Below are 16,345 nucleotides of genomic sequence, written 5' to 3' on the forward strand. Positions count from 1 at the left end.
TGGTGGAGATCCCCGACAAAAGGAAGAAGCACCAACTGTGCCATGTGAACATGTTGAAGTCATACCATCATGCACCAGATTCTCCAGTTCCCATACACCTTGTCTCCACCACTGCTGCTGCTGCCAGGAGGGTGTTGATAGCAGCTTGTTTGAGGTGGCCTGCGAGTTATCAGATTGCAGGTGGGTGAAGGATGATGAGGCGGAGTCCACTCTCAACTCCAAGTTAGCACATTTACCTCGGGACCAAGCATACATACAGTGTAAGGACAGCCCAACAGAGTAGTGGTTTATTTCAGCACAAAGCATCCAGTGATCACCATATTGACTGGGCAGGCTCAAAGATTCTGGCATAATCAAAAAGCTTAGATGAAAGAAATGTAATAGAATCTTGCCTAATTTCTGGCACATATGAAAAGATAGTAACCATGAGCTATGGTCATTTCAAGTGTGATAAATTATTAACTGAATTAATTACCACGTTGAGTACACCGCTTCCCGTCCGATCAGCGAAGTTAAGCAACGTTGGGTCTGGTTAGTACTTGGATGGGTGACCGCCTGGGAACACCAGATGCTGTTGGCATCCCTACATGTCAAGTGGGGTTGGTGGAGGATTAGTGCCCCTCCCTGTAAAACAATTAACTCTAAGCCCTTGGCCACCCCGTCTGGGATACATGGCGTCTGGCAATGAATGAATGAATGAAAATCTCCCAGACTAACAGTTGGTTGTTCCCTGTCGTCTCCTGGTAGTGTAGTCACACCTCTGTGGGACACACGTAGCATTAATCCTCTAGGTCTTAAGTTAAGCAGCAATATTTATCCCTTCCTCCTCCTCCTCCGCCTCCCCCTTTGTCAGGTGCTTCCCTAAGGAAGGAAAAAGAAAGGTACCTATTGTTCTGTGCATCGCCCATTTTTAGATTCAGGTCATCCTTTGTTGTGTGCCACTCGTTGCTGCAGGTGTCCGAAAGTTAAGCCGCAGGTAAAAAAATCGTGTCATCCTTTGTTCAGTGTACCACTCCCTGCTGCAGGTGTGCATAAAAGACCTCTACCCTTTACGTTTCTGTCTCACTCAGTCTGAAGATGTAATATAGGAAAGTACTCACTGTTGCTCCTTTCATATCTCATGTGCTTATTTTGCATACGTATCTTTACGGTGAAGTGAAGTTTCTGCATATATATATATATATATCTATATATATATATATATATATATATATATATATATATATATATATATATATATATATATATATATATATATGAGCTGGAGCCTCTGTGATACAGTGGTAAAGTGTGCGTTTTCGTACAATGAAGAACGAGGGTTTGCGCCCTGCCAGGGTAATAAACTTTGGGAGCGTTCTTCTGGCCATGTACTGCATTGGCTGACACAAAGGGTGCTGTGGTTGCACCCAGTCGGCTTGCGCGGGCCGATTACACTTGGTTCACAGACTACACACACATCCAAAGCCACTACAACTACTCTTACAAGCACTTTTCACCCTACATACAATCTCTACCAGACAGCCTAAGCCACTTGGTAGAGATACATTGGCTATATCGTCCCTGCTTCGGTAGGGATAGGCCAGTCCCGCAGTGGACACTCAAACGGCTGATGAGATGAGCTGAGATATATGAGCTACTGATCGCGAGTGCAAGCAATGAGACTAAGCCAAAAAAACAATGTCCAAAGAAGCCGAAGAATCTTAGATGATTGATTGGAAAAGGATTCCTCTCACCTTAACAATACTGCCTGGACCTAGCCTGAATGACATGGTTAGGTGCATCCATAGAAATGAAGATATTAAGTAGAATGCTTATTAACACATCTGCTTTCATAATTACCTTCAACCTTACAGAATTACCAAGTTTTCCCAGGAACAAATCATCCAAGTGCAATAATAAGAACTAATGTATTATGCTCAGGTATGTAATGCGCGAAAAATACGAAGATGGACTTAAATATGGAGAGCCTATAGGCACTGGAAATTGAGAGGCATTCCAGAGCGATCCTAAGAATATTTCTGTATAGTATAACTGGAGACCTGGAGGAACAGAATACCACAGCTGGAGAAAGGGAGGAATAAAGCATAAGAAACACATCTGAGAGAACATTATAAGTAAAGTATTTTTTGTGTGTGTTTTCTGTTATGAACTGGATGACGTGATTTGACATGTCATATTTTCTTTTATATTCAAATGAGCAAATATTCCTGTTTTGTCCCCACTTTTAAAACTATATTACAGCCTCACAATATATTTTACTTAACAGAGAATAGCCCAGTACACCAAATTAAAATGATATAAATCACGCTGGCAACTTATCACAAAATTCAGTTTAGGATGGAAGTCAGGGATGTGGAGCATGGAAAAAGTCGTGAAAGGGAAATTTACAGTAGGAAAGTAAACATCATCATTATCACCAAGTCCCTATTCCCAGCAAATAATAAATGCAATAACTGGGATGTGAATTACCGGGAATAGGAAATACAGAGCCACATGAGAAGGACAACTTCCAATAGTGTCCAGTTAAGTATCAAAGCCTTCAAAATCTTTGGTTCTGTCCCACAGTATAGTTTGTTGCATTCTATGTACTTCATTTAATTAAATCACTCTTGCAGTTTTTTCTTTTTTTTTCAGATTACAAAAGATATGCAACCCTGGCCAAGTGCGACTTCATATTAACTTCACCCATCTATGTTTCATCTTTCGGCAGATACTTTTCTTCAGCATCTATGCCTTTTTCTTTGTTTCCACTTTCTCGTTTATCTTTGGTTTCCTTTCATTTTTATATCTTATATTAATTTACACTGTTAATCCCTCTCCTGTCCTCCTACATCTTCCAGCACACACACACACACACACACACACACACACACACACACACACACACACACACACACACACACACACACACACACACACACACACACACACACACACACACACACACACACACACACACACACACACACACACACACACATATAACCTTTACATCAGCCGACCAACTGATCCCAATTTCTTCCTTTAGAAAAAAGATGCCAACACAGAGATAAAGAGAAGGCTAAAAGAGAGCTAAATGTTTCATGCCATGTCTGCCCCACAAATATCTGAACGTCATTTGAAGATGAGAAATATATAGGAAATATTTGGGTAAGTTTAGAAGCTGCTTACATAAAGTTGGCATTTATTAAATCAACAAAGTTCAGTAATAACAGCCATTAAATGATCATTTAATATAGCAATTGCAATATAGTGGTGGTTAAAAAGTTACTCTCGGTAGTGGTTGTGGTGGCAGTTGTGGTGATGGCGTGATAATAGTTCTATGTGATGGGTAGTGGTGTGGTGATGTGGCCGTGGATGTGGTGATGGTGTGGTGGTTGTGGTAGTAGCAGTGGTAATGATGATAGTATCAGTGTGATGGTGGTGGTAGTATCGGTGTGGATGGTGGCGGAATAATGTGTGGTGATCGTGGTTGTGCGGTGGTGTTGGAGTTGTGGTGATGGTGGTGTGGTAGTAGTGGAGTGGTGGTGGTGGTGGTGTGATGGTGATGGTGGTGGCGTGGTGTGTGGTGGTGGTGGTGGTATCAGTTTGAGGATGGTGGTATGGCAGTGTGGTGATCGTCACGTTGTGGGAGGTCTTTCTGGTTCTTAACCTCCTCATCTGTTATTGGAAAATGAGTATGAGATTAATAATGTTATTTTCCTTTTGGCACGATCAGTATGAAAGTTTCATCCCTCTTATTTTGCCTTATATATGATGCAGTAATATATTAAAACAATCACAGGTTAAAGCAGCCTTTAATGTTCTACTTAACTTGATATCATTAACTCTGCCCCAGAATGATCTTAGTCGAGGCTGAGTAAACACAAGACCTAAGTAAATCCTGACTCTGCTAACAAACCCCGACAGGTGGCCCAGCTTCACCCAAGTATTACAAGAGATTACACTAATTTTTTCATAAGAGGAAAAGTCGGCTGAGTGCACGCCCAGGACAGATTTCACACACACACACACACACACACACACACACACACACACACACACACTGCATATGTCAGCTACACATCGCACTTCAAACTCTCAGCTTAACAACCATCTGACACCAATCAAGCATACCTCCACCAGTTTGGACTCAAACTGCTGGTCCACCTTCGTCACCGCAACTTGCTCCCTCCACCCGCCCCAACACCACCTCAGGCCATCCACACCAACAACGAGTTATTACTAGTTAGAGCAAGAACTGGTAGTTATAAGAATAGCCCCGTTCCAACCACTGTCCGAATGATCAACGAACACAACGGTAACTAACATCTTCTCCACCAATGTTTTTTTTCTTCTTCTTCTTCTTCGTCTTCTTCTTCTTGTTCTTATTCCTCGAGTAAACATATTTTTTATCACTTTTTCTGTAAATAAAGCCTTTACAATTACTTATAAGGCAGTGCTTGTCTTTAACTAATGTTACTTTTTAACACTTTTACGTATATTTTCATCCATAGGGCTGCCTTGTTTCAATAAACCGATTTAATAATAATAATAATAAAAATAATAATAATAATAATAATAATAATATTATTCTTATTCTTATTCTTCTTCTTCTTCTTATTATTATTATTATTTTTATTATTATTATTATTACTATTATTATTATTATTATTCCATCCATCCATCCAATCCTGTTTTGCCGCTAGAGAAGAGTAGGAGCCCAGAGCTAGGCAAGTTGGTCCTGATATTTAAGATGAGAGTGACCAGCCTACTCATCCCTGAGCAGCATTACATAAGCAACGAACCCATACCACCCCTTGGATATAAACCTGCACAGGCTCAATCCGAGTGAATAGTCGTTATTACCCACTAAACCACCAGGTACACCCGGCAGCAGAAGTTCGTCCCTCTTAGCGTGCGTGATACGAGCCTTTTGATCTGGTAACACTGTATGAGATAGAGTTGACAGGTACGCTTTAAATGGCTAATATTAAAGAAATGTGTTCGGAGATAAGAAAACATTCCCTAACGATAATATTAATTTGTAGCAGGTGGGATAATGTTATTGTGAAATGTTTGACACTGGTGTATGAAGATTCTTCGTTACGGACACAGACGCATAGGATTATTTGGACTGGACTGATGTTGCCAGCAAGTATTATATGAAATATTATAGAACGATTGCAGTCCTAAAGGTGAGGTTGCAAGAAAACACTAATTACGATGTCAGTTACACACTAAACAAACACAGAAACTGACAGTTCGTGTTTCACCAGTATGCGATTTTGTTTTATAAGTTAAGTCACTTCCCTTTCCGACCTCTCTCCCCACCCGTCTCTCCTCTTCCAAGTCATGCTCTGCCATCATCCACGTTTTATCGTTAATGTTGAAAATCGTATGTCTGTAGGTAAACTGTGGGAAATAATATAAAAGTGTCAATGAGCTTCTTTTCCTCCATCGCTTGAAGTGTTATCAATGACTTGAATATAAATGTTAGTAACATGAATAAATAGTCACTGTGGTGGTTAGGAGACATTTCTCGTCATCATTTATGTAACACTTACCTAACTATCGTTCTTACAGTGCCCAAAATACACTCCCTCTCCACCCCCTCGCCGTCTCCTCCCCTCCCTCCGCCCCCATTTCCAGTAACCTTTGTTTCTAGCCTGCAACACTCCGAATCCCTCCCCACCGTGTTATTGTATTGACCCTGCCCAACTTCTCTCCCTTGTCATTTCAAATGTCTTTTTCTCTCCCTTTTCATTTTTGTCTCGGGAATCGAACAACATAACGATGTTTGGGTCATGTTTTTGTATAGTATCCTTTAATAATGTGTAATATTATAATGACCGTGACAATGGCGGTCAAGAGGCATTAACTGTTCAAAGGACGGCAGTCAGTGCCTCAGTTTAATGATCATTTTATTTCTCCTCCTCTAGCCATTAATATCTTGCTTACACTTATTTTATCAATCCCAACATACATAAAATATGAAGCACAAACGTCCTTCTTTTCACCAAAGAAAGTATAAAATGAAAAATAATCATTGCGTATGTTGTATGACTGAGGTGGTTTGGACATGTGGAGAGAATGGAGAATGAAAGACTGACTAAGAGGGTGTATGTAGGTGAGGTGGAGGGAGGGAAAGGGAGGGGTAGACCGAGGATGAGGTGGAGGGATGGAGTTGAGAGGAATATATGGGGGAGGGGGGGTTGAGTTGGGGGGAGGGGAGTCAAATGGTGGGTGACAGAGCGACTTGGAGGCGTTTTGTCTGCGACAACCCTTTCGGGATTAGGGCGTCGGGCTATAGATAGATAGATAGATAGATGTGGTATGATCTACACGCATCCAGAAAATATTTTCTTAAAAGTACTGTCAGTATTCTTGGTGATAATTTGTAGATCTTCAGTTACGATTAAATATAGCAAAATAGATGATAGTCACAAAAGCTGTATCCTCATACATTTGGCTACCATAATCATCGTAATATACGATGAAGGGGATTATACCCCTCTGGATGAGTAGATTAAGCCCTTATCGGAATATGCTTGTCATGAGCCCGGACAGCAGGCAGATGTAAGTGGAAGTATGAGATTGTCGCGGTGTAAGGGTTAATTGTGGTAAAGGTTCGCTTCCTATCCATCCGAGTCCTTGTCACTCCTGTATCGATAATATCGGCAGTTGCAGAACAGATGTTCAGGGCGCTGACGGACAGCCATGCCGTTACCTTTTGTTCTAACCATGCAATGCAGCTATGGGAATGGAATGATAGGGATAATCTTGCTGACTGCATTCTCTGACCTTGTAAGATCATGCGTTGAGGGAGTTCAGATCAAAGTATGTCGATGGCATATTGTTTTAAATTATATATAAGTAGACGTATCTCATAGGTCTCACTTTAGTGCGGAACACAATGTTTGGGGGGGGAGGGGATTATGGAAGCAGGAATACTTTGGGTGAGGGAAGGGATTACATATATTACAAGCTGGGACACAGATAAATATGTTATAACGTGAAGGGAGGAGTGAGGGATACAGAAAGCGGGAAGGAGGCGAGAAGGGAAGGAATCCACAAGGGGGGATGGTATTGAACACTGATAGTTACGATGGACATATTGTTATGTAAGTAATTTGGTTACTTGTGTGTAATACAGTTGGCAATATAACATGCACGAGTATTGTGTTTATAATGTCATTACAATTAAGACTCAAAGTCCTGTAAATGGTAATAACTGTATTCAAATTATGAAGAACCGATCTAGTTAGGGAGGTAAACAGAAGCAGAGTCAATTAAATGAAATCGTTGGGAAGGGTTGGGGGTGTTGAGGGAGAGAAACAAGGGGTACTGGTAGAGGGGGGGGGGGAAGGGATGGGGAGAAGTGATGGAGACAGTGGAAGGGAGAGGGGAGGAGACGGCGAGGGGGTGGAGAGGGAGTGTATTTGGAGCACTGTATTAACGATGGTTATATAAATGTTATATAATGTGACGAGTAATGTCTCCTAACCACCACAGTGACGATTTATTCATGTTACTAACATTTATATTCAAGTCATGGATAACATTTCAAGCGATGGAGGAGGAAATGAAGCTCATTTGACACTTTTATATTGTTTCCCACAGTTTATCTACAGACATACGGTATTCAGCATTAACGATAAAACGTGGATGATGGCAGAGCATGACTAGGAAGAGAAGAGACGGGTGGGGAGAGAGGTCGGAAAAGGAAGTGATTTAACTTGTAAAACTAAACCGCATACTGGCGAAACACGAACTGTCAGTTTCTGTGTTTGTTTAGTGTGTAACTGACATCGTAATTAGTGTTTTCTTGCAACCTCACCTTTAGGACTGCAATCGTTCTATAATATTTCATATAATACTTGCTGGCAACATCAGTCCAGTCCAAATAATCCTATGCGTCTGTGTCCGTAACGAAGAATCTTCATACACCAGTGTCAAACATTTCACAATAACATTATCCCACCTGCTACAAATTAATATTATCGTTAGGGAATGTGTTCTTATCTCCGAACACATTTCTTTAATATTAGCCATTTAAAGCGTACCTGTCAACTCTATCTCATACAGTGTTACCAGATCAAAAGGCTCGTATCACGCACGCTAAGAGGGACGAACTTCTGCTGTCGGCTGTACCACCCAGCGTAGTACGTGGTTTCCTGGTGTATTATTATTATTATTATTATTATTCCACCACACACACACACACACACACACACACACACTCACAATAAAACTTATAATTCTTTTCAAATACTTGTCTGATCCCTAACCAGTGTGTGTACTCTGGTGTGTTCAGATGATGGCAGGATATCTTTTATGATGGAGTGTGAGTCATACATCGTGGTAATGTGGTGAGGTATTCTGTAGTGCCGTGCATCAAGTCCATCAGATAAGCACTTCAGAAAGCAAGCAGCGCTCAACAAGTGCATCATTCGTGTCCACCAACTGATCTAAGGCCCGAATATTTGGTTTTGCCCTTTGCTCTTGAACTTCGACAGACTACTCTCAACACTGAATTACTGTACTTCATTCTTGCCTGACTATTAATCTTTCAACAAATTTCTGTCAGATCAGATCATAATTGAGTTAACTTTTTCCAATGACCTTGCTCTTTGATCTTTCTTTGTGACCTTGGGATTTGAGTGCTTGTTCTCTTAAACATTTTAATTTTTCATTCTCTTCACCTGAAACCTTCCATAAAGTTCAGTCTACATCAGACAAAATTTAAGGTGATCTTGCCATAGGATTTTAACAAGTGACCTATCTCTCCCCAAAATAACACGCAGCACTCTTGGGTGATCCTTAACTCATCCACCAAGTTTAATATTAAATCATATTAAAAGTCTTTGGGTTATTTTCTTCACCCACAGACACATGGGTCGAACTTTGTTCTTGGCCTTTGACCTAAGTGATTGTACTCAAAACTGAATCCCTTTTTCTTCCCTGACCCTGAATCGTTTCCAAAAGTTTGATGTTAAACTGTTTAAAAACAATTTAGGCTGACAATGATTTATTATCCTTTACCTTTGATCCTTTGTTCTGAAACTTAACAGGTGAACACTGCGGAAGACCCCAACCCTTCCAGCATGTTTGGCTAAAATCGGATGAACCTGTTTGAGTCGTGTTGTTAATAATCACGTGGGTCGAACTTTGACCTTGACCTTTGACTTGTTCTTAAAATTACCAAACATCTTTCTTTCCTCACCCTCAATCGCCTCTCAAAGTCTTGTCGAAATTACAGAAAAGCAACTTAAGTTGATTTTACTAGGTCACTGTTTGACCTTGCCTTGTGAACTTGATCTTTCACCCAATGTTCTAAAAAATGTGAATTCTCTATGGGCTGTCTTTCATTTATTAACCATGTTTGGCTTAAATCGGTTATAACTGAATCATTTTGTTAACACACACACACATATACAGTACCGTACATACATCCTCACGGGCACACGCATGTGGACGGACGCACTGACATAGGCACACAAACAAGCAAATACACACACACACACACACACACACACACACACACACACACACACACACACACACACACACACACACACACACACACACACACACACACACTGCTCTCTGGCTCAGTGGTAACGTTCTCGCATGCCATCTGGTAGACGGGAGTTTGCACCTCGCTCGGGTTGCGAAAAGTTTCACTGACGAAGCGAATGGTTACTGTCCCCCTTGAGCAAGGGGATGGGTGTGTGCATGTGTGAAGGTCACAGCCTTGCCCTTAGATCGAACTACACGAGCTCTCAGCTCTCTTCCGGGAGAGTAAAAGCTGATGATCACTCCCCCATCACGTGATCCTGACTGGCCCGGTGAATTACACACACACACACACACACACACACACACACACACACACACACACACACACACACACACACACACACACACACACACACACACACACACACACACCACTAAAAAAACCTCTCACCTCTTGAGCTGCAGGTGTAATATGTTCAGGCAACAAACCTCCGTCAAAGTTACCATGAGGCAATGTAACCTGGAGAGTAGGAATGATTGAAAGGAGTGCTGGATATACTACTTTATGGAACGGATGCGGTGTATGGAGTTAGGGCAAGAGCATGGCCGAATTGGTTTTATTCTTGTACACCGATGATGTCTACAGAAGGGACCAAATCCTTATGTCTTTTGTCTATCCTCTTTTGTTTTGATAAAGCATTCATTTCTAGTGTGTCCTGTTTTTGCACAATAATGACATAGAATGGACCTATCTCCAGGCTGTGATCTACGAGGTGACTTCCCATATTTAGTAGTGTCTGTGGCGCGAGATCTGCTCGGGCTGCGCGGAAACTTAGGAAACTGCCTGTAGCCTGGTGTTTGTGATCATACCCTTGATATGTTTGGTTGTTTGCCCTGCTATCGATTTTGTTCTCTGTTTGGGGTAGTTGTAGCTGTTTTCACAGCTGATACTGTCTCAGGTACTCTCATTCTATTAGAAAGTGATTGTGTTTCGATCATCCCTGCTTTGCTACACTGCATCTCTACCTCGCTCATTAAGTCTAGTAAGCACATGACTGGGGTGTACGCGATCGTCTTGGCAATCTTAAGGGTCCTATCAGGTAATTTACATAAGGCAGTTACATAACCAATGATGTCCACGACGAGGTCTGGGGACATCTTTCCATCTCCTGTTATCCAGTTTAAGTTTTCTAAGGTAGCTAATAATGTCCTTTTGATCGTGGAGACCTCAGCAGTTATTTCACTGAGCACATGATTTGTAGTGTGCTCCTTTACAAGATCTACAATCTTATGTAATTCTGGGATTATACCTGGCAAGAAGTTCATACCTCCAGAAAATATCTTAAAAAATTCAGTTTTAAATTCATCATATGTCTTAGCCTTGAGGAGCTTATCTGACCTTAGCAAGTCTCCTGCCGGACATCTTTCCTGACTAATCCAAGAGGAAAAAATAGCAATTTTCTCTTGTTCATCTTTAATATGCCTCTTAATGAGGATCTGTTCGCACTGATTGACCAATGAAATGACGTCAATGCGATCTTTTTCTGTGCCAGAGAATTTCGGGGCAGTTTGATCCTCATGATAAACGAATATCTGAGCTTGATCTGTGGTATTCATTTTCACTGGTTGCTCTGTTAATTTAACCTGGACTTGTTTATCGTTGTGTGAGGGAATAGTGGAATAGATTTTCCCTGAATGATGAACTATATCAAGTATATTTTCATAGGTATGCAAGGCAGAGACTGAGTCCTCACTCGCTACATCAGAGGGGGTTTGCCACTCATCTAGAACTGACGTATTTGTTTCTTTATCATTAGTTTGTAGTGAATTTTGTAGGATGGGTGTGTTGCCCTGGTGCTCTCCTAATTGTGTATCCGCAGTGGGCGCTAACTGTATATCATCTGGTATTAACACGGGTGGGGGCGAAAATATTCCTGTCATATCACTTAGCTAAAAGGAATTCATGCTGCTAAGGTATGCTGTTATGATATACGTCTTTTGTTTATATCCTAACTAAATAGATGAGTGAATGAGTTGTAATAAATGATAGATAGTGAGTGTATAAGTGTATATATAAAAATAAGTAAAGAAGTTGAATATACCTAAATTTAGCACTGAGAAGAAATGAGTAAGTATAATTACACCCACTTGATACAGATCTGAGAGGCGTTTCGAAGCAACTGTCGATTTCGGAAGATAAATGCAGAGTTGAATGAAGATCTCCTCTCGATAATTCTAGGGCTGTGTAGATGGACGATATTACTCAGGAAATTCCAGGGCCTGATGAATGTAGTGGTTAACAGCTGTAGTCACAGGCGAACCTTACCATAGAACGTCGAATTCCCACTCAATACTGTGGAAATAAATGAGTATGAGTAGGAGTTATGTGAATAATGAGTAATGAGTAGTGGGTGAGAAGTGCCTGGTGTTAGTCACACGTTGATTGGAGTGGCGTTGTCTCTGCAAACATGCATGGTGATGTCGTCTCAGCAGATACACATGGTGACGTCGGCTTCCCACACTGGTAGGTGTGGTGAGTAACTGAGTAGCGATGAGTAACCTGGGTGAGGAAAGGTGAGTAAGATGCGTTATAAATTTGGCTCTGGTGTTTTGCTGTGTGTCTTGACCTCTGCGTCAGCAATTGAGGTAGGCGGGAGAGAGTGTTGGGGTTTTTCGTGCTTGTTGCTCTGGTCTTTCTTTTCCTTTACTTGCTTTGTTTTTTATTCTTCTTGATTCTGCTTGAAGTTGGGTGAAGATTATAGAGTTGTCTTGTAGACTTGTTATTTGTAGTTAATCGTAGAGCTTGTTGCTCCTCACTCGTAACTTGTCGTTGCTACTGTATGCTCATAGACTCGTAGACTCGTAGATTCATAAGCTCATAGACTCGTTGGCTCGTAAGCTCATTCGTTACTGCCACCATTTTATGTTAAAGCTTTATGGCCAACATTTTTATATATGTAACTCTTAATTCTTGCAATATGTGAGTCTTGAGTTAACTGCAGAGCAGGAGGAGTTAAAGATGAATACAGGGAGCTGATCTTAATTATTATCTTCAGAGAGAGTCCAAGTTGAGCAACATATGTATTATAGAGACTTAATATACTAAGTAAATCTAGTTGGACCCCTCTTCTTATTCACTTTCTCCACTACCTGCCGATTCTAAGGCTAACCTCCTTCTGAGCTCTGCTTCCTAACTTCCTATTTTAGCAGGGGTCGTGTCATGTGGAGTATACTGATGTGAAGCTTCTAGAAGCCGGTGTCTGTGTATGGTCACGAGGCGCTGTTCGTGTGCATATCAGCATTCCTTCACTTAAAGAGTTGCAAGGTAATTTCCCGTTCCCACACCTTGTCTGGTGCTCTGTCTATCTATCTACCTATCTATACATCGTGCTTTCTGATATGATTTGTATTGATAATATGGAGTCCTGACAACCGTTCCACTCAGAGCGCGTACACCGAATGCACTTTTAGCTGCTGTGCTGAAAGTATCTGCATGTTATCTCAGGTATTGTGCCATTTATCAACAACATTTTATGAAATACATGTGTCAGGGAGATAGCTGGATGTCCTATCGTAGTTAACTATACGTCTATATATATATATATATATATATATATATATTTCTATATATATATATATATATATATATATATATATATATATATATATATATGTTATAGAAAGATTGTCTATCTATCTATCTATTGCCAGACGCCTCAATCCCGTTTGGGGTGGCCACAAACAAATCGCCTCCAAGTCGCCCTGTCCCCCGCCATTTCACTGCCCTGCTCCCAGCTCACACCCCCATCTCTCATATACCTCTCCACCCCATCCCTCCATCTCATCCTCGGCCTCCCCCTCCCTCTTCGCCCCTCCACCTCACTCACATACACTCTCTTCGTCAGTCTTTCACCCTCCATCCTCTCCACATGGCCAAACCACCTCAGTGTGTTCCTCATAACGCTTCCTATCACATCCACATCAACACCACAACGCTCCTTTATATCCTCATTCGTCAGCCTGTCTCTCCACATGACTCCACAGGCTCCTCTTAAATAACTCATTTCCACTGCTCTCACTCTTGACTTGTGTCCCTCCAACAATGTCCAAGCTTCACTTCCGTACGTTAGAGTTGGTATCACAATACTGTCATGTAGTAACTTTTTCACTTCCATGCTCACTTCCCTGTTTCTTATCACTGCTTTCAAAGATCCAGCAACCTTTCTTCCCTGCTATACCCTTTCAAGCACTTCCATATCTGGAGTGTTTTGAAGTCCAATTAAGCTCGAGAATATGAACAGTTCACCTAATGCTTAGTGCATTTTAAAGGTGAGCTTAGTGCTTTTGAAGATTTCTGCTTGCCAACCCTGCATGCGCCGTTGGACATCACGACTGGTGAGTGTCTCTCTTTGTGAGCAGGACCTTTTGAAGTTTGGAAAATTTGTCGTGCTATTTTCGGTGTACATATGTAAATACACCTAGGTTAAGTTCAAGTGTTTTGTACCATTAAATAAATTTAATATAAGTTGCTTATTAAATATATATATATATATATATATATATATATATATATATATATATATATATATATATATATATATATATATATATATATATATATATCGTACAGCTTTTTCTCCCTAAAATCGCTCCAGTTCTCGTAGGAGGACTCATTACTCTCACTAAGAGATATGGCGTCGTAGGTGCCACATGGTCGCCAGTCTGGCTTTGTCTTCCACCAGCTATGCATCAGTCATACAGGTTCGATTAAACTTTGTGATGAATTACGTATTTTCACTAAAAAATTGTATGCAATCATAGACCCCAAGAGATTAGTGAGTCAGCTGGAGCTAAAAATAAAACAGTGAGAAGAGCAATTGAGTTGAAAAAAGAACTCATTGCAAAGTCTGAAAGTGGAACCCGTGGCTCGTATCTTGCCATTCATTATAGTAGGGCAAAATCTACCGTGTCCTCCATACTAAAGAACGGATTAATGTAAATTACAGTGTTTCTTATGGAAAAAAATTATTCGGTTTTCGAACAATTCACAACTCGTACAGCCTCCAGGAACGAATTGTGTACGAATTCCGGGATTCTACTGTATATATATATATATATATATATATATATATATATATATATATATATATATATATATATATATATATATATATCATCAGCCGTTTCAGTATCCACAGCAGGACCAGCCTATCCCAACCGAAGTGGGGACGATACAGCCAATGTATCTCTACCATGTGGCTTAGGTTGTCTGGTAGAGACAGTATGTAGGGTGTAAAGTGCTTGTAAGTGTAATTGTTGTGTTGCGTGGCTTTGGATGTGTATGTAGTCTGTGATCCAAGTGTAATCAGCCCACACAAGCCGACTGGATGCAAACATACTTTATAGTAAGCGACACTGGTTCAACTACAGCACCAATTATGTCCGCCAATGCAGTGCTTGGCCGGGTGAACACTCCCAAAGTTTATTACCCTGGCGGGGCACGAACCCTGGCTCACCCATGTACGAAATACACACTCTACCACTTTACCACAGAGGCTTCATATATATATATATATATATATATATATATATATATATATATCTTGGCTGCTTCCCCCAAGGAATATATATATATATATATATATATATATATATATATATATAAAGTATATATATATATATATATATATATATATATTTCCAGACGCCTCAATCCCGTTTGGGGTGGCAACAAACAAATCGCCTCCAAGTCGCCCTGTCCCCTGCCATTTCACTGCCCTGCTCCCAACTCACACCCCCCTCTCTCATATACCTCTCCACCCCATCCCTCCATCTCATCCTCGGCCTCCCCCTCTCTCTTTCCCCCTCCACCTCACTCATATACACTCTCTTTGTCAGTCTTTCACCCTCCATCCTCTCCACATGGCCAAACCACCTCAGTGTATTCCTCATAACGCTTCCTATCACATCCACATCCACACCACAACGTTCCTTTATATCCTCATTCGTCAGCCTGTCTCTCCACGTGACTCCACAGGCTCCTCTTAAATAACTCATTTCCACTGCTCTCACTCTTGACTTGTGTCCTTCCAACAATGTCCAAGCTTCACTTCCGTACGTTAGAGTTGGTATTACAATACTGTCATGTAGTAACTTTTTCACTTCCATGCTCACTTCCCTGTTTCTTATCACTGCTTTCAAGGAACCAGCAACCTTTCTTCCCTGTTGTACCCTTTCAAGCACTTCACCCTCCAAACCTCCATCCTTACTCATCACACTACCCAAATACTTAAACGTACTCACATTTTCCAATTCCTCACCATCCAACCTCGCTGTACATTCACTAATTTCACCTCTCTCAAAGACCATCACTTTACTCTTCCCTACATTCACCTTTAGGTTCCGTTTCTTACACACTCTCTCAAACTCATCCACCAAGCCTTGCAGCTCCCCTTCTTCTTCACTCAACAACACAGTATCATCTGCAAACAACAGTACAGGGAGTTTCCAAACACTATCCTCTCTCACCAGGGCCACTCCAACATCCACTACCCTACCTTGTACCTCTTTTATTACCCCATCCATGTACAGATTGAACAACCATGGAGACATGACACATCCCTGTTTCAAACCAACTTTCAAAGAGAAAAATTCACTTAGTTCACCATCCACACGCACTGCAGCCTTCGCACCATCGTACATACTCTTCACAGCATTCAACAACTTCCCATCTACTCCATATATTCTTAACATTTTCCACAATCCTTGTCTATCCACCCTGTCATATGCTTTCTCCAATTCCATGAAAGCCGCATACAACTTCTTTCCCTTCTCTAGAAACTTT

The 16,345-nt window shown here is 41.0% G+C and overlaps 1 pseudogene; it reads left to right on the forward strand.

Moving 5' to 3' along the window:
• Window positions 1-466: 466 nt before the first annotated feature.
• Window positions 467-580, forward strand: LOC145392457 (5S ribosomal RNA; annotated as a pseudogene).
• Window positions 581-16,345: the final 15,765 nt, after the last annotated feature.

Source organism: Coenobita brevimanus, chromosome 2 (genome assembly GCF_032717465.1).
Source record: "Coenobita brevimanus isolate Jiangsu-jjx chromosome 2, ASM3271746v2, whole genome shotgun sequence".
NCBI lineage: Eukaryota > Metazoa > Arthropoda > Malacostraca > Decapoda > Coenobitidae > Coenobita > Coenobita brevimanus.